We start from the raw sequence: 19,714 nt of genomic DNA, 5'->3' as shown, positions 1-19,714 counted from the left end.
TGACACGGAGAGAACAAGAAAAGCAATTACGGATTTTCGCCTCCACGTGCACCCATGTTGCAAAAGATGCCCTTCCCATACTTATTCTATTTCATTTTGACCTCTTCAACTGAAAGCCTTTTTATCCTCTTGCTGCTCATTATCAAATATATTATTTATCACAAAGGCTTTTCTGCCCATAGCTCATAAGCTCAGAACTCACTGTGCGTTCAAGAATAGAAATTGCTGCCAACAGATGCATTTTCCAATTGCTCTCTTAAGATTTTTTTTTCCTTCTGGAGCTAATATTGAGCTGTGAGCAGTAGCCACTCAGATGCAGAGAAAAGAAAGAAAAATTATCAATTATTTCACTAAATATCACTGTAGAGGTGACAGTTGTGTGAAAAACATGGCATGGATTTTGTGTGAGAATTTTTTTCAAGAAAAGAAGAGAGAGATACATAGTCATTCCTTTCCAAGTCACTTTCGTAAGTCATTCCCTTTTGGGGTCCCCAAAAGACTCCTAACTAAGATAATGAGAGGCTTTGTCCAAGTGAATCCTAAATGCTGGTTGAAGAATCTGCATATGGCAAGACATCTTTAAAATAAAGTCTCTTTCCAATCCTATAGTCCACATAAAACTAGTCAAAGCCAAATTGTGAAGTATGCTGTCCATTCTGCATAAAATTTTATTCCCCTACTCTTCACAGGCTGACTCCTTCTTACCCTTCACGTCTTAACTTCAGTGTCACCTCCTCAAAGAAGTCTTCCCTGCCCAGTCTAAAAGAGGTTCTCTAACCTCTACTCTCTCTCAGGGCTCCCTGTTCTTTTTCTATATAAAATTTATCTCAATGTAAAATATATCTAATTTGTTCTATTTATCTGCCTAGAGTATGCCACCATTGGTAGATGCGAACTCCATGAGAACAGGAATCATATCTGTGTTATTTACCCCTATAGGACCAGGGGCAACTTTTTAAATAAATTAAATGAAAAAATGTAAAAAATAAAGTATGTCTTCAGGGGCATCTAGTTAAAAACCTTAGGATAGATAAGAGTCCCTTGCAGATTTCTTAGACGCAATACCAAAAGCACAGGTGATTAAAGAGAGGTTTGATGTGTTGGATTTTGTCAAAATTAAAAGCTTTAGTGCTTCCCAGGATCCCATCAAGAAAATGAAAGACAACTCACAGAGTAGGATAAAATATTTGCAAATCGTGTGTCTGATAAAGAACTTGCATCCAGAACCTACAAATAACTCCTATGCCTCATTAAAAAGAAAAACAATCCACTTTAAAAAGGATAAAGGATCTAAACAGACGTTTCTCCAAAGAAGGTATAGAAATAGCCTATAAGCACATGCTGGACATCATTAATCATTACGGAAACGCATATCAAAACAGAAATGCGGGGCGCCTGGGTGGCTCAGTTCGGTGAAGCGTCTGCCTTCAGCTCAGGTCATGATCCCGGGGTCCTGGGATCGAGCCCTGCATGGGGCTCTGTACTCAGTGGGGAGCCTGCTTCTCCCTCTCCCTCGGCCGCTCCCCCCTGCTTGTGCTCTCTCGCTCTCTCTCTATCAAATACATCAATAAAATCTTAAAAACAACAGCAACAACACCAGAAATGAGATTCCACTTCGCACTCACTAAGACGGCTGTAAGGAAAAAGATGATAACCAGTATCGTGGAAGATTTGGGGGAGTTAGAACCCTGTACACTGTGGGTGAGAATGTAAAATAAGCAGCCACTTTAGAAAATAGTCTGTTAGTTCCTCAAAATGTTAGACATAAAGTTTCCATATGACCCAGCATTCCACTTGTAGGTATTAAAGCAAGAGAAAGAAACACCTACATCCACACAAAAATCTACAGACGAATGCTCGTGACAGCGTTACTCACAATAGCTAAAAAGTGGAAACAGCCCAATTGCCCATCGGTTGACGGCTTGAAAACAAAATGTGCTCTATCCATGCGGTGGAATATTAGTCATAAAAAGTAATGGGGTACTGGCACACGCTACAACGTGGATGAAACTTGAAAGTGTGAGGCTAAGTGAAAGAAGTCACAAACAGAGAAGGCCGCATATTGTGTGCGTCCATTTATATGAAATTGCCAAGAGAGGTCAATACACAGGGACAGAAAGATTAATGATCGCCTAGGGCTGGGGTGGGGTGGGAAGGGAGGTGACTGCTAATGGATACAGAGCTCCTTTTAGACATAGTGAAAATGTTATAAAATTAGATTACAGTGCTGATTGCACAAGGCTGTGAATATCCTAAAACCCAGTGACTCGTACATTTCAAATGGATGAAATTTACGGTATGTAGGGGCGCCTGGGTGGCACAGCGGTTAAGCGTCTGCCTTCGGCTCAGGGCGTGATCCCGGCGTTATGGGATCGAGCCCCACGTCAGGCTCTTCTGCTATGAGCCTGGTTCTTCCTCTTCCACTCCCCCTGCTTGTGTTCCCTCTCTCGCTGGCTGTCTCTATCTCTGTCAAATAAATAAATAAAATCTTTAAAAAAAAAAAAAAAAAGAAATTTACGGTATGTAGATTATGTCTGGATAAAGCTCTTTGAAAATAACAAGAATCCCTTGTGGAATTTGTTAAAATGCTGTTTCAGGCCCCACTCCTGCAGAGACTGATTGGGCTGGAGTTGGGGAGAGCTGCTGTTTGCTGTTCCGCACCCAGTCCCTCTCCTGTGGGGAGTGTGCCCTCAAATTTCCTTTGGGGAATCATTGCTTCCCCCTGGGGCCCAGTCATGAGGTTTGCATGGGATGACCTCCCCGCCCCCGCCCCCCCCCCCCCCCCCCCCCCCCCCCCCCCCCGGCTCCCCGCTCCAGAGGTGGGCTGTGATTGTCAGCATTTCCTACCTTTTCCAGACAGATGCTTGGTTCGGGGTTGGAGATTGGCCACAGGGCTCTTGGGTCAGGATGAAGCCCCAGGGACATTTTGCTGAGAATGCTGGGTGGTGGAACCAACCTTTAAGGAACAGAGAGAGTGAGAAATCATAGAATTTAAGTAGAATTCAGTAGAATTTAAATATAAATATAAGAATTTAGAATCTCAGCTAAGTCATTTGATCCTTGGTGAGGCCTTCCCTGAAGTTGATGTACCCCTGGACTAGTCAGTTGTAGGAGGCGGTAAATGTTACTTTATTAAGCCACCGTGGGCTTAATTTCTGTTATTTGGAACAGAAAGCATCTAACCCAGTGGCCCTCAATATGACATGTTAGAAATCTCTGGGGGCATTTTGGGATTGTCACAATGATTAGAGGGTACTCCAGACATTTAGTGGACAGGGCCGAGGATACCAGATGTCTTGAAGTCATGACAAGGAGAACAGTTCCTTTTACATGTGACTTTGGGAAGGCCCACAAAAAAGCTTTGTTATTTTCTGAGTCTAGAGTCTAACTATTTACATCTAAGCACAGAGGGTTTTTTTTTTTTCTTTTGCATAGTTTTGTTATATACCAATGTATCCAGGAAGGCTATTCCTGTGTAAATTAAAGAAAGAATGTACTTTGATTTGTTCAAACCTCACCAAGACTTGTTCACTAGTTTGGAAAATCACATCCCTGTTAACAATGCTACTCAGGGTATCAGATTTACCAATTCAAGTTCAGTGACCTGGTCTGCATTTCTATATGTCACATTCACAGTGATTCTGTCTATAACTTCAAGTGTCTGACCACTTCACAGTGTCATCTAGTGGGGTTAACATACTGAAATGAGCATTACTTTGTTGTCATTCACTCATTCATTCAACAACAGTTTTCTGAGTACCATATGCCAGCTCCCTGCCCAAAAATTACAACCGTACACAAGAAACACAACAATCCAAGCCATCATGGAGCTTACATTTGGGAGAGGGAGACACAATAAAAAAAGCAAACTACGTTCTATTTTAGATGGAGATAAAGCTCTTAAAAAAAAAAAAAAAAAAGGAATAAAGCCAGGAAGGAGAAATGAAGTGCAGGAGTAAGGATGGGGCTTGAGATTTTGAATAGGGCCAGCAGGGAAAGCTTCACTGAGAGGGTATCTTTTGAGAAAACACTTGAAGTTAAGGAGTCAGCCTGGTAGGCATCTAAGGAAGGGTGTTTCAGGCATGGAGAAAAGGCAGTGCAAACACCTGGGGAGGCAACCTAGCTAGGCTGTTTCAGAGATAGGAGACCAGTGTGGCTTGAGAAGCCCACTTAAGGGGTGGAGAAATAGGATATGCGTTCAGAGAGGAAACAGGAGACCAGATTGTGCAAGGTCTTCCAGATCCCTTGGCTTTTCTCTGGATGCGATGAAAGTTATGGACGGAAGAGTGATGTAATCACTTCCCATTATTATTACTACTAAGAGTTTCAAAATTCTGTATGTAGGTAGATTGTGTTCTTATGAATTCCATTCCGAGATACTAAAAGGTTGTTACGAAATACCCATTATTTTAAAAGGGTGCGTTAGACTTAAGACTCACCTCTCTCACGCGTGTGTAAGGTCTGGGCGGCACACCAGAAGTCCACATCTTGCGGAGCACACCCCCCCCGCCCCATCCGGGAATCCTGATGCATGAACTGGGAGCCATTATGTGGAGACAAGCCTCCAAGCCCTCCCCTTAGTTCTCCCTTCTTTTGTGATATCATGCACGTAAGCAGTTTTCTCTTCTGCCTTCGTACGATTCCTGTTCTTACAAAAGAAGACATGGACACGATATGGCTGATAAAATAGCCCTAATGCACTGAAAACCATGTGTGAAGAAGAGGGAGAATGTACCCACAAGCTGGTTTCCCAGGGATGGGTGTGCTCTAGGCCCTGTCCCTGTGGGTGAAGCCATCCATGAGTCCGTGGCTACAAACTCACTAGAAGCCGTCTTATCTCCTTGCACACTCTGCCTCGTATTAGAGGGTGAGAGAACAGGGCATGTGTGTATACAGGATGGCAAAAGAGAAAGAAGAACCCAAAATTATCAGAGATAATAGGTATTCGAAAATTTCTATAGAAAAGCTTTTGCTTTCAGGAATGTGGGTTATCTGTGTCAATTGTTGGTTAAACCCAGGCAAGTGTTTCAAAGATGGTCTCCGTAGAGTAAACAGACATTCAGATCTGACCAATGTGTGTTGGGCTCCTACTATGCACCAGTTTCCCTATTTGACATTTTATTTGCAGTATCTCACTTAGTCGTCATGACGATTTATTGCTAGTTGACTGACACCTCCATTTATTAAATTCAAAACTAAGAACTTCGGTTCCTTCTTTCTCTCACCCCTACCAAAATATCTTAAGTAACTTCTCTCTCCCTCAACAGCCATGTCCGTAAACTGGGGATCGTAGTTGTACTGGACCCTTGCGAGCATTAAATGACACAGTGAGTGGAAATGCGACGCATAGTAGGTGTCCAACAAATGCAAATGTGTGGATACATGCGTGTGCACGTACTGCTATGGACTGAATGTGTCCCCCAAAATTCCTGTGTTGAAGCTTAGTCCCCTCTATAATGGTATTTGGAGGTAGGGCCTGTGGGAGGTGATTTGGGAGGGGATTAGTGCCCTTTAAGAAAAGACACAACAGAGCTTATCTCTCTCAGTCTGAACTCCACCATGTGAAGACACAAAAAATAAAAATTAAATAAAAATAGCCATCTGCAAGCCAGAAACCAGATCTTCATCAGACATGAGACCTACTGGCACCTTGATCTCGTACTTCCCAGCTTCCAGAACTGGGAGAATAAATATGTATTGCTTAAGCCAGTCTGTGGAATATATAGCAGTCTGAACCGGTTAAGACACACTCTCCTGGGCCCCTGGGTGGCTCATTTGGTTTAGTGTCTGCCTTTGGCTCAGGTCATGATCTCGGCGTCCTGGGATCGAGCCCCGCATCAGGCTCCTCCGCTGGGAGCCTGCTTCTTCCACTCCCGCTCCCCCTCCTTGTGTTCCCTCTCTCGCTGGCTGTCTCTCTCTCTGTCAAATAAATAAATAAAATCTTAAAAAAAAAAAAGGCCTCTGGTTAACATACACACACACACACACACATATATATATACATATATATACATACACAGAAAATAGATAGCTTTTTAAAATTTATTTATTTAAATTCAATTAACTTATAATGTATTATTGGTTTCAGAGGTAGAGGTTAGTGATTCATCAGTTGCATATAACAGCCAGTGCTCATCACATCATGTGCCCTCCTTAGTGTTTATCACCCAGTTTCCCCATCCCCCCACACCCACCTCCCCTCCAGCAGCCCTCAGTTTGTTTCCTATGATCAAGAGTCTCTTATGGTTTGTCTCCCTCTCTGATTTCATCTTGTTTTATTTTTTCCTCTCTTTTCCTATGACTCTCTGTTTTGTTTCTTAAATTCCACACATCGGTGAGATCATATGATAATTGTCTTTCTCTGATTGACTTATTTTGCTTAGCATAACACCCTCAAGTGCCATCCACGTCATTGCAAACGTCAAGATTTCAGAAAATAGATAGTTTTAAAATAGATGGGCCTTCTCTAGTATTATCTTTATTAAGTGATAATATGAAAGTATTGATTTTCTTAAATTGTTTGTTCATTAGTAATATTTTCAAATAACTCATTTTGCGATTCTTTTCTTTACAGATAAAGGTAAACTGGGTCAATCTCTTTCCCAAATATCTTAAATCTCAAATTAAAAATTGATGAATTGAATTTAAATAAAATAATTTTTTTAAAAAAATCGATGTTTTCCTAGCATAAAATTCTAGGTAATGGCAATCTCCACAAACCAATGACTTATTCATTAAAAAATATCTCAGCTATTGATGTAGCAGAACACATGGAACAATGAAAAAGTAAATACGTCTGTCTGTGTTTCCACGGAAAGTTGTCCGTGATACAGTAAATGAAAAGGTTTCAGAAAATGTATGAGTAGTATGATCCCATCTCTACAAACATACATGTGTCCATGTGCATGTGTCTATATGCATTAAAAGAAATCTGCAAGAGTAGACACCAAATCAGAAACGGTGATTACAGTTAGACGTGGGTTAGTGGAAATAGGTACTTTTACTCTTTACTTTATACACTTTCTGTATTGAATTCTTTTTTTTTTTTTAAAGATTTTATTTATTTATTTGACAGAGACAGCCAGCAAGAGAGGGAACACAAGCAGGGGGAGTGGGAGAGGAAGAAGCAGGCTCCTAGCAGAAGAGCCTGATGTGGGGCTCGATCCCAGAACGCTGGGATCATGCCCTGAGCCAAAGGCAGACGCTTAACGACTGCGCCACCCAGGCGCCCCTCTGTATTGAATTCTTTACAGTAAGTATGTATTATTGTATTATTTTTAAAACATAGTTTTAAAATAAAAATGTGCTTACGTGCCTGGTAAATAGATCCAAATATATATATTGATATGTGTGTTTTCATCTACAGCAAATACTTACTGGGCACATATCATGTGCTCTTGCGATACAGCAGTGAGCAAGGCAGACAAAGACTCCTGCCTCCAAAGAGCTTATATTCTAACCAAAACTAGAGCAGGATAAGGAAGATCTAGATACAGAGAATAGAGGGTAGTTTTTAATATTAAATAGGGTGGTCAGGCTAGGGCTTGTTGATAATCTGACGCTTGAGCAAACACTTGAAGGAGGTGAATAAATTAAGCATTAGGACATGTGGGGAAGGCATTCTGGATGGACGGACGAGCTAATAGAAAGAATCTAAGGTAGGAGGGTGCCTTGCATCTCCCAGGTAGGGCGAGTATGGGAAGAGCAGAGCGAGCAAGCCGGGAGTCTCAGGAGACGGGCCAGGCAGGTAAGAGAGAAGAGGGGATTTGTGTAGGATCTCACAGACCATGCAAAGAACTTAAGCTTCTAGTAGGAGTTGAATGGAAAGATTTGGAGCAGAGGATGCTGGTGTCTTGGACCAGGATGCTCTCAGGAGGTGAGAAAGGATTGGATTCTGGCTATAGTTTCTCAGTAGGTGTAGTAAGATTTCCTTATATGTTGGATGTGGGGTATAAGAAAAAAAAGAAGTGTCAGGGTTGACTCCAGGACTATTGTGCGAGCAGCGGAAGGATGGAGTTGCCATCAGCAGAGATGAAGAGCCTAGAGATGCAGGTAAGTGATGGACATCGGAAAGTCATCTGGACACATCGAGTTGGAGATGGCTATTGGTTACCCAAGTGAGGATGTGAAGCAAACAGCTGGAAAGAGGTGTGACTCATAGATAGAAGTTTGGGACTCTTCAGCATATAGTTTTTAGGGCTACAAACTCGGGTGTGTCAGTTTCCTAATGGCTGTGGTAGTAAAGTGCCCCAAACAGGGTGGCTTAAAACAAACAAACAAACAAACAAACAAACAAACAAACAAAATTATTATTGACTCACAGTTTTGGTGGTTATACATCCTAAAACAAATGTACTGGATTGGAATAAACGAGATTGTAATAATTTTCACCATTACTATGATTGTCCCCAGAAAATAGCATATACCAAACCAAGAAGGGCTGTGCCCAGAAGGGGATATAAGAATTTGTGTGGGGGGGGGGCGCCTGGGTGGCACAGCGGTTAAGCGCCTGCCTTCGGCTCAGGGCATGATCCCGGCGTTCCGGGATCGAGCCCCACATCAGGCTCCTCCGCTATGAGCCTGCTTCTTCCTCTCCCACTCCCCCTGCTTGTGTTCCCTCTCTCGCTGGTTGTCTCTATCTCTGTCAAATAAATAAATAAAATCTTTATAAAAAAAAAGAATTTGTGTACGGGGTAAATTCCAATGGGTCAGAGATCAAAATGTCAAAAACGAAACTCAAATCAATTCTAGAAGAAAACTAGGATTCCTTCCTTTATAAGCTGGAAGCAGGAAAAGCTTTCCTAATTATGATGCCCATAGTTGAATAAGAACAGGAAAGATACATTTGACTACACAATTTAAAAAAATAAGTTCATGAAAAAAAATCACTACAACAAAGTCAAAGGAAAAATGGGAAACTGAAAAAAAAAACTATGTGCGGCTTGTGTCACAGACAAAGAATTATGTGACAGTTAGGGTGCTGAATCAGAATTCACTCCCAAATGGCTCAGATAAAGAGATTTTAGTGGAGAGAGTCCAGGCAGAGTGACAACCCGGAGACAAGCATCAGGATGTCCTCAGTTCCCCCAGAGCTGAAGAGGCAGGAGAAGGAATAATGTTATCAGAGCCCGCCCCCCCCCCCCAGGAGTTGAACTTTTGAGACGCTCCCCCAAGCACTTCATCAAGGGAGCTGTAGTCACTGCTGAAGCTGGAAGGGAGCCGGGGAAGAGCTCAGCCCACCCTCTGTTCTTCTGCCAGGGCCTCTCACTGGCCAAACTCAACCAGAAGCCAGCTCGCAGCAGAGTCAGGGTGACGAATATGCAAGGGTCAGCCTTCCAGGCCAAAGCAGGACAGATAGATGATTGAAAGGTGGCAAATAGGTAATAATCACCACAGTCTAGAAGCTCTAATCTGTAAAAAGCTGTTAACGATTTGATAGCAAGGGGCTCCTGGATGGCTCAGTTGGTTGACTCTTGATTTCACTTCAGATCATGATCACGGGGCATGAGTTCGAGCCCGATCTGGGCTCCCCGCTGGGTATGGAGCCTGCTTGGGATTCTCCGGCTCCCTCTCGCTACCCCTCCCACACTCCCTCTCTAAAAAAATAAATAAAGTCTAAAAAAAAAAATTTAGAAGCAAAATAACAAACACATAAAAATGGGCAAAGGTCGAATACAGTTCACAAAAAAAGAAGTGTAAAATGCCTTATAAACATATGAAAAAATACTGTTTCACTCCTAGTGAGTGAAATGCAAATTCAAACAAGACTTAGACCAACTGTTGACAAGGATGTGGAGCAACCAGTTCTCTCCTACACTTATTTTGGGAGTGAAAATTGGTGCGACCACTTGGCAGAACTGTGAACCATTATCTCCTAAACATAAACATACATACGTATTATGAGTGGAACTGCAATTTCACTTCTAGCAGAAATGTGTGCGTATGTTCACAAGAGGTGCACATTGTAATGTTCGTAGCAGTACTGTTTACCACAGCCCCAAACTAGAAACTATCTAAAGGCCCCTCAATGATAGATTGTATAAATAAATCGTAAAATACTGACACAGTGGGATACTGTACGCAGTGATGGGAATGAATGACTTACGATCTCATGGGATAATACAGTGCAGGTGAATCTCACAAGCATCGAGAGAAGTTTTTTTTTTTTAAAAGAACCTAAAGATCTATATTATAGGATTCCATTTAGAAAAAGTACAAAAGAGATCAAACTAATCTCTGCTATTAGGAGTCAGGTTGGTGGGTGCTGCGAGGTGGGTCGGGACTGGAGGGAATGTGGCAGGCTGGGGTGGGGTTAGTACTGGTAACTTCTTGGTTTTTTATCTGGGTGTTGGTTGTACAAATATGTTCATTGTGGAAATTTAGTGAGCTCTGTATTTGTGACGTATGCACTTCCTGTGTATATATTATAAATAGTTTTATAATATATAGTTTTTAGAAATGACACTAACATAAATAGTTTTTAGAAATGGTTTAGAAATAGGTTTTAGTTTTTAGAAATGACACTAACATACTAATTTTCACCAATCAGATTGACAAAAATCCAAAAGTTTGACACCATGCTTTGTGCGAAGGCTGTAAGAAATACTCCCACCCGCAGCTAGAGAGGGCACGGAAGCTCTGCACCCCTCACCCCTACACCCTGCCCTATGCAGCTCTTCCATCTGGCTGTTCCTGAGTTTTATCTTTGGTAATAAACTGGTAATCGTAAAAATACGCTTTCCTGAGTTCTGTGAGTTATTATAGCAAATTAGTGAACCAAGGGAGGCATCCTGGGAACCCCTGAATTTGTGGTCACCTGAAAGAACTGTGGGTAGCCTGGGCTTCCCATTTGTGACTGGTCTCTGAAGTGGGGGCGGTCTTATGGGACCGAACACTTAACATGTGGGATCTGAGCTGACTCCAGAAGTTAGTGTCAGAGTTGAATTGTCAGACACCCAGTTGATGTTGGAGAATCAGATAATTGTTGCCATTGGAAAAGATACCATGCGTTTGGTGTTGGGGGAGAAAGACCCCTAGTTACATACACTTGTACTCTTTGATCTATAACAATAACATTTCCAGGAATCTATCCCAAATAAAAAATTGTTGCCTTTAAAGGAGATCTTTCCTCCCAGCCATTGGAGGGAAAGTCAGAGGTCAGGATGGCTGCAGAGGAAAAACTCCCCAGCGAGGAGAGGCAGGAGCTGGGAGAATCCTCCCAAGGTGGTGCCAAGAGAGATGATTAAGAACTAGGTGTTGAAAGGCAGTAGGCTTCCCTCCTGCTAACTCTCATATCATGGCCAATTTAATTTATGGTTGCTTTGTGTTCCCTCAGATGGGTAAGAAAATGAACCGCCACTGGAGCCAGTTAGCTGTATCCGTCAAGAGGGCAAAGAGTGGGTTTTGGTCATCCTAAACTCAGAAACTGTATTTGCGGTTTTGAGCACCATTAAAAAATGTATTTTACTTTCCCTTGGTTCGTTTAGGGATATTCTTTTGAGAATACCCATGAGACTTTTTTCTATTAAGAAAGTTGGAAAAGAGAAAAGACGTTTTCCTCTCCCCTCAGGCCAGGGGAGCAGAGGGCCCCTAGTGGCCAATGTTGGAGCTGCAGCAGCCCCAGCGGACCTGGTCTGTGGACCTGGTGTGAAGGAGAGTTTGGAGGGGGCAGATAGGGAGGGAGAGACTGGGAGGAAGGGAAGGAGGAAAGAATAGAAAAGAGAAGAAAAGAATGAAGAAATGCCGATACAAGATTATAAAAGATATGCTATATTCAATAGTTACTTTTAACAAATATTTATAATAATTTTATTCAATACAATGTCCTAATTTGTTTCTGTAAACAAAAATGAACATATGAAAATATTTTTGATATAATGGTTAGGATTTTTATAGAAAAATAATACTGCTGAAAGAATTGTTCAATTACCGTTGGAAGGATGGTCCTACGTTATACATAAGCTATAGACTTTATTGAATTTAAAATGTCCCATCACAGATGGCAATGTTCTACCATATAATTGTGCTAACAACAAAAATTTATTAAACGACAAATATTACCAGTGGGGTGGACAGATAATGAGACATAAATTTAAGGTTGAATTGTTAATATTTTCTTTTTTCAGTCCTCTGTCAGGGTGTCTCTGTTACTTATAGTTTTATTTGGTGATAATGTAAAAGCTTTAATTGAAGGCCCTTTGTAAAAGGGAGTCCCCATCAGATGGCTTTCCTGATCTCTGCCCCTTATTTCTCCCTTGTAGTAAGTCCTGCGGGCGCAAACCTGCGACTCCCAAATCTTAGTGCCTATTAAAATTACAGGGAAAGCTTTGAAAAAAATTCAGATTCCTGGGCCCCTCCCCATGCCTACTAAACGGACATTTCAGGAGGTGATCTCAGACTAGCATTTGGAACTGTGGCCCTGCGCTCTCTACACTGCTGGTGAAGTGTGTATTTGCAGAGCCTTTGACAGTCAGTCTGGCAACACCTATGAAATTATAATACATATATGCCCTTTGGCCCAGAAATCCTACTCCTGGGACTCTAGCCCGTAGAAATAAAAACACCAGTACAGAAGAATATACGTATGCAGGGAAGTTTATTGCAACATTATCTTTTGTGGCAAAAAATATATAAGCAAGGTAAATACCCATTCATAGAGGAAAGGTTAAATAAACTAGAATAACCATACTATGGATTATATTATTAACTAATAAAGAGTTAAAGTGACATCAATTGATCTGGAAGGATTTTCACTGTTGTTAAGCAAATATAGCAATAAGTAAGTATATATATGTATATATATACATATATATATATGTGTATATATATATATATATATATATATATATATATATATATATGGGCATAGAAGTGTATGAAACCATATATTGTAGAAGTATATGGAAAAAAAAACAATGGCCAATTTCTCAATAGCACCAGGGAGAAATGTATAGGCAATACACACCAGTCTGTAATTGTTTCTGTTGGGCGGCAGGGGTGGGCACAGGGAGAGGGCAAAAGTGGTGTAACAGAACAAAATAGTAAGATTATAGAAATATATGTATGTGTATGTGTAAGAAAGAAAAATGTATAATTTACATATGATATACAGAATATATAAAATATGTTAAAACAATAAAACTGTAGTGGTGGAGTGGTAATTGAGAATGTATACTATAAAATTCTATGTTATTATGGTAAATCCATAAAAATTAAGTATGCAAATGCAAAGTTCTAGAAGGTGACAAAGGCAAATGAAAATTGATGTGAGTTTTTATGAGACCAAGAGTAAGTTTCTTCTTAAATTTGTTACTTAATACAGAGTCTGTAATTATGTAAGTTTGAGGGTTTGTTATTTTTTTTCAAGAGAAAGAATAAAGAAACCTCTGCTCTGACCCTAGAGGGGAAGGATTGCTTCCCTTATATGGCATAGTGAAGAGAACTCAGCCTTTCCAGCCAGACATTCTTGAACTTGACTTTTGATTCTATCACTTGGGAATCTTGTGATCTTAAGTAAGACACTTGACTTCTCTAAGCTCTGGTTTCTTTAACTATAAGATGGGGATAATAACTGTAACTACCTCGTGGGTAAAAGGCTTGATATAGTCCCTGTCATACAGCAAACTTAAAAAAAAAAAAGGTATCTTTGTGGTAGATTAATTTATTGCAATATTAATTGGAATTTTGTTTTTCTTTTTACTGCTGTGGAATTGTCCAAGAGAAAAGGCTGTCTGCGCAGTGCTCTCAGTATTTCGCTCCCCGACTCCAAAAGGACTTCTTGTTTCAAGGGAGATTTGCATGGTTTGGTGGGAAAGGCAGAAGGGAGGGGAGGGAAGTGGGAGATAGGCAAAAACAGAGACACTGAGATATCTCCCAAGTGAGAAAGATACAGAGAATCAGGGGAACCATGCGTGGCAGAGACCTCAGTCCCCACCCTCCTCCATAGATCCTGAAGCCTGGGAGAGGGCAGGACCCCCGAGCACTGGAACTCTCAGGAGGCTGAGCAGGGGCAGCAGGGCCTATGTGCTTGAGCAAGCCTGCAGGCTGGGGCCGTGGGCATCTCCGGGTGAGCATGTGGGCCAAGACCAGACAGGCCTCCTCAAGCACTTTTGCCTGCATGAGATCTAGAGCCTGAAGACCTTTGAATTACCCTAAAGATAGGGGTGGATTGCAGTGGGGTGAGGAGTCCTGATTCTACTTGGCTGGAGACCTGAGTTGAATTTAAAGAAAATACATAGGCTATATCGTGTGTGCTTGCAAATATCTTCCATATTTTTATACTTTCTCTTATTTGCTTTATTACTATGTGATGGTGGGGAGGTCGGTTATTGAACTTTTACGCTCAGCTTCCTCATCTGTAGAATGGACAGTGATAATACATAGCTCGCAGAGCTGTGGCGTGTGGCGATCTGTCTATAACTGACCACTGCTCCTGCCCGTTTTTTTGATCATTCTCTTGGGTGTTCTGAGCTCTTGGCCTCTGGATGTGATGCTTCAGCACTTGGAGTCATTTTTCCTCTTCTGCAGTTTGAATCCTACTTCATCATTAAGTCCTGACGTAAACACCATCCAGGTGTGCCTCCCCTGACCACTAGGCAACATTCCTTTCTCTGGACTCCTGAGGCATATATTTATCTCGCTGAATTCTCCTTTCACTCATCTGACACTTCTTCAGTACTCTCTGAGGGGTGGGCACCCTGAGCTGAAGAAGACAAAGTCTTGGCTGGCACGAGCTCACATAGACAGATTGTGTCATGTCTTTCTTCCTGCCACCAGAGTTGTCAAGGATTTATTTACCACAGAGCAAGTGTGCACGCGAGCTATCTATTCACTTCCCACGCTCTGTAGCCTGGGATTGATTTGGTGACTCTGAGGGCCAGCTGGGCCGCCCTTTCCACGATGGCTTTGTGGTTCTTGGAGGAAACATTGTGAGTGATCTCAGAACAGTAAGATCTTTTGCAGAACAGGAATGCTTCCAGCTCCTGGACGCTGTGGACTAGGAACCTCCAGAAGCCTCTGGACAGCACGTGCTGTTTTCCTGTTGCCCCAGAACCATTGTTGGGCATCCCTGTCTGGCCCTGGAGGGTAGCCATGTTGCTGGGTAGACATGGCTGCCTCCTCAGCTGGCAGTCTGAGGAAGAGAGCCCATGTCTCTTTTTATGGAGATGTGTCACTTTCCCAAATACACTGCCTGCTTCCTAAGGTCAGAAGTGATGTCTTTTACCTCAGTATTATCTGGAACAGTGCCTACAATACAGAAGATACAAAATGGACGCTCTCCTGACTGTGTGTGCCCTTAGTCAAGCAATTGCTGCTTCCCCTTTCTTACACATCTAGACTCCCCCTCTGTCATTATGTCTGAAGTGGCTCTTTCCCGGCATTGTGATCCAGATCACTGGCCTCTTTTCCTGCTCCAGCACCCAAGCTCATACACGCTGGAACACACAGAATAATGCAATCTTTGAAAGATGGCTAACTGCGGATTGGGGTGTGGTCTGAGGACCTGACAAAGGAGACCTGGAGGATTCTGGGAAGTAGCTCCTCCCCAGGCCACGCTCTTTATCGGCTCTGTCACCGGAGTGGCTTCAGAACTACTCTTAGATTTCTAGTCAGAACAAAGAGCTAAATTCATCAGGATTTCTAGAATTCTGTGTTAGGGTCAAGTAATAGTCCCCCGTATCTTTCCACATTTGCTTCACAATCAGAGGTGTGTGTTTGAACATTTTAATCATTATAGTAATGGATACTTGCCTAGCAATTAATGTTTTATGAAGGGCCGCACATCTGGGGGGAAGCTAAGGGAAGTCGTTCTAGTATCATCATCATTATTATTATTACTATTACTATTATGTCACAAAAATCCGGATTGAAAACATTATCTAAGGCCATTATGGAACAGCAAGGAGTAGCAGACTTAGGAAACTAGCAGGTCAAGTACTCTAAGTCCTGTGGTCTCTACATTACATCACACAGACTTTTGCATCACTTTCCCAGAAGTCCACCTCGTCTAGCTCTCAAAGATTTTTTTCATCGTTTAAGGAGGAAAGAGGTTTTTACATTCGGTCACTTCTTGACAAACCTCGTTATAGCCAAGCTTAAGTGACCGCCCTTGGTTTCAAATACCATTTGAATTTTCCACTTATTTAGGTAGCAACCACCCTAACTCCCAGGTTTCACATGAGATGTACTTCACAGGAGAAAAAAAGAAAGAAAGAAAGAAAGAAAGAAAGAAAGAAAGAAAGAAAGAAAGAAAGAAAGAAAGAAAGAAAGAAAGAAAGAAAGAAAGAAAGATATTTCTTAGGGGGTTCGGTAATAAGAAAGAGACTGTGATACTGCAATCGAGTTGATTCGTGAATTGTGCCTTTATTAGGAAATATTTGTTCAACTGAAATATGGTTATGAAGAAATCAATTAGCTCTAGCTCTGTTAGGAAAAGAGAATTGTTTTCTTGTTGAGGTAATAATAAAGCCCAATATCATCTGGGCCTCTTTATTTGTTCTGCAAGTTACCTCAGCGAATCTATTTCTCAGCCTCCTAGCATTTGCAATGGCTGGTTTCTATGTCTCCTTTACTAATGAGTTAGTAAGTAAGTAAGTTTGGATGCAATCGGCTCTGGTCTTCTCCCCGCTCCTCAAATCCTATGGATTTTCTACATCCCCTCTCCCTAACCACTTATCCTGCTTTATATTTATTTTCTCATCCTTAACGTGCTCCTCCCCTCCCCTTTGAGTTCCTCCAAGTCAGAATTCTCCTATTCTCTCATTCTACTCCCACCCCTGCACAGAACCTGGCCTCCCTTTTACATTTTATGTGCAAACTTGGGCATGAAGGGCTGTGGGCAGGGGGACTCAAGGAGATATTGAAAGTAAGTTCTTGTTTCCACTGAGCTCTTTGGTTGTAAGGTATGGAGACTTTCTCTAGTGATTTCAAGTTCTGAGGGACTTGATCTAACGATACACATGACAAGGAAAGACTGGTCTCAGCTCAGGGACTAAGTTCTTCCCTCGTTTCTCCATGACTGAGCCTCTGCCTTGAGTGATGGCTCCCCCTTGTCTCCCTATGTGTCCCATGCTTTGACACCATTCTTTGTTTGTCACATCACCTTTCTGTGGATGGGGTCCCGCCTTCCTCTCTTCCGGCTGTGGAGCCTGAGTCCTGCTCTTGGTCCTCAGATCTGTGACTGGATCTTCAGCCTGGATCGCCCTACCCATGTGTGCTTCCCGGATGAACAGGAATTTCTCTCCCGGTCTACTGTTGGATTTCTCCTGAAGGGGTCCCTGTCTCCACGGGTTTCCTCCCACCAGCTATCTCTGGAATCCATCCCAAGCCCTGCCTTGACCCCTTGGGAGTTCCTCCAGTCTCCAGCCTGGCCTTTCCTACCATTGCCCAAACGCTGGATCATCTGTCTGTTCCCTTGAATGGTTTGTTGAATGACTATTGTGTCATTCACAGTCCCAAACAGGCTCTGAGGACGGAAACATGAGTAAGACAAAGGCCCCTGCCCTTGAAGAGCTCAAAATTGAGGAGTTGTGATAATAGCTTCAACTCAACGCATGAATCAGTGAGGAATTGGAAGTTACTGTGAATGGGGAACAGGAGGACTAGGACGGCAATCAATGGACTTGAGGAAGTAGGAAGGAAAGTTTGTGACCTGAGGGTGACATAGGTCATGCAAAGAGAGCCCGGTAGAGCTACAGTTCGGTTCAGTGTTGCTCATTGGAAAGGTAGAATCACACTGTTAAGATACAAAGCAATTATTTTATTGCTCATTCTTCCTATTGAGACTCACAGGAAATTGAACAGAGTAGACTATTTTCAGCACTAGGTCGTTTTATCTGTGTTTATGTAGACCCAGCCCCAGTCCTCCCCTATGTGTGTCATGGGTACCCTTCACCGTGGGGATTCTGAAAGATGAGTTGAGATCTAAGCTGCCTCTTCCTGACACTTAGAAGTTTCCTGGTGCGCATTTCTCCCATCAGAGTTTGCTCAGGGAAAGTGAAACCAAATGTAAAAGATTTCCAAATTATTTTTGTTTTATTAGAAACGTGGTTTCATTATTGAGATCTTAGAATAATTGGGTTGTCAGAAATCTCTCTTTTGAAATGTTATAAAATTATTTATCCTAATGAGATTAAACTTTTATTAACTGCTAATTTATAGCATGACCAACAAAACAAAACAAAAACCCTAATGGTTTTTTAATAAGAATGAGGTATATTGGTAGGGTCTAGCCTCCTCCCAAGCTCCCTGTAGTTTACCTAAGACATCATACTGTTCCTTCTTCCCTTCTCCATGAGAGGTTCATAGCTTCTTTTCTGGTCTGCTTTCACGTGACAATCCTGCAATCATTCCAGCCTGGTCAGTGGCCCCTTTCTCTGTATTTCCATAGCATTTCACACATGTGTCTATTGGCGTTAGGGACACTGCTTACGTGTCTGTCTCCTAGGTGTAGAAGTAAGTTCCTAAGGATATGTACCCTGTCTTACTCGTCTTTGATTCCTCAGGACCTAGCAAGTGCCTGCATCATGGTTGGCTCTCGATAAATCCTTATGAATCCATGAATAAGTCCAGGCACAAGCCTAAACTTTAAAAAACAACAACAACAACAACAACAACTTTTAAATGCCTTGCAAAAAGACATTGAAGAGCTCTGTGAAAATATAAATTTATAATTAAACAGGAGGGACATGCAAATCACTAACATTAAATCACTAGCACATTTGTTTAAATTAGTTTATGAGAGAATTTTGTTCATTACCTGATGAGTACTGAGATAATGGGACAGAAGGAAAATGAGTTTTAACTGGCAAAGGTAGGAAGCCATGAAGCAAGGTTTGCAAAGCAGTGCCCGGGACAGCAGACTTCTGTAAGGTTCCACAATGACCAGACCTGCATCAGGAAGACAGGGGAAGCTGAAAGGAACTCACTGCTCATAGGGGACTGATGTTAACAGAAGTAGAAGAAGGGAGGTTGGGACGCTATGATGAAACCAGGGACAAAGTTTGCTTCATACACTGCTGAAAATCCACATGAGCTTTCTTGATTTATTTATTCAACAAGCACCCATTGAGGACGTATCATATGCCAGACACTGTGCTGCGATTGGGAAATATCAACCCACGGCCTCTCCCACACACGTTCTTGATGTGTGTTACCTGGACCAGCAACATCAATATCCCCTTGGAACTTACTAGAAATGCAAATTATCAGAGCTCCCTGGACAGAGTGATTCAGACACTCTGGGGGCAGGGCCCAGCGATCTATCGTAATAAACCCTCTAAGTAGCTCTGTTGCACACTAACATTTGAAAATCACTGGCTTATAGGATATTGAGAGAAACAGAGGAACAGGCAGATAATTACTATATGATGAGAGAAGAGCTTTGATGACGGTGGATAGAAGGTATGGTGACAACACTGAAGAGGCATTTCGTGCTGACGGGGAGGTGGGGAGGGGATGGTGAGGAAGATTTTCTCAAAGACAAAACACTGGGGCCTGTTTCTGAGGGAATATTTGAGCGAGCCAGATGGAGTGGGATGAGGGGCATTCTCAGCCTAGGAGGCGTTCGTGCAAAGGCCCAGAGGTGGGAAAGAGAGAGACAGAGAATGAGAGAGAGAGAGAGAGAAGGGGAGGGGAAGGAAGAAGATGGAGGTGCCATTCACCAATATCCGTGAAAAACCAATTCTTACAGACATTTTTGAACTGTTTATAGACT

Source organism: Ursus americanus, chromosome 2, assembly GCF_024610735.1.
Source record: "Ursus americanus isolate L20-20 chromosome 2, mUrsAme1.1.p, whole genome shotgun sequence".
Lineage (NCBI taxonomy): Eukaryota > Metazoa > Chordata > Mammalia > Carnivora > Ursidae > Ursus > Ursus americanus.
This window is presented reverse-complemented; position numbering follows the sequence as displayed.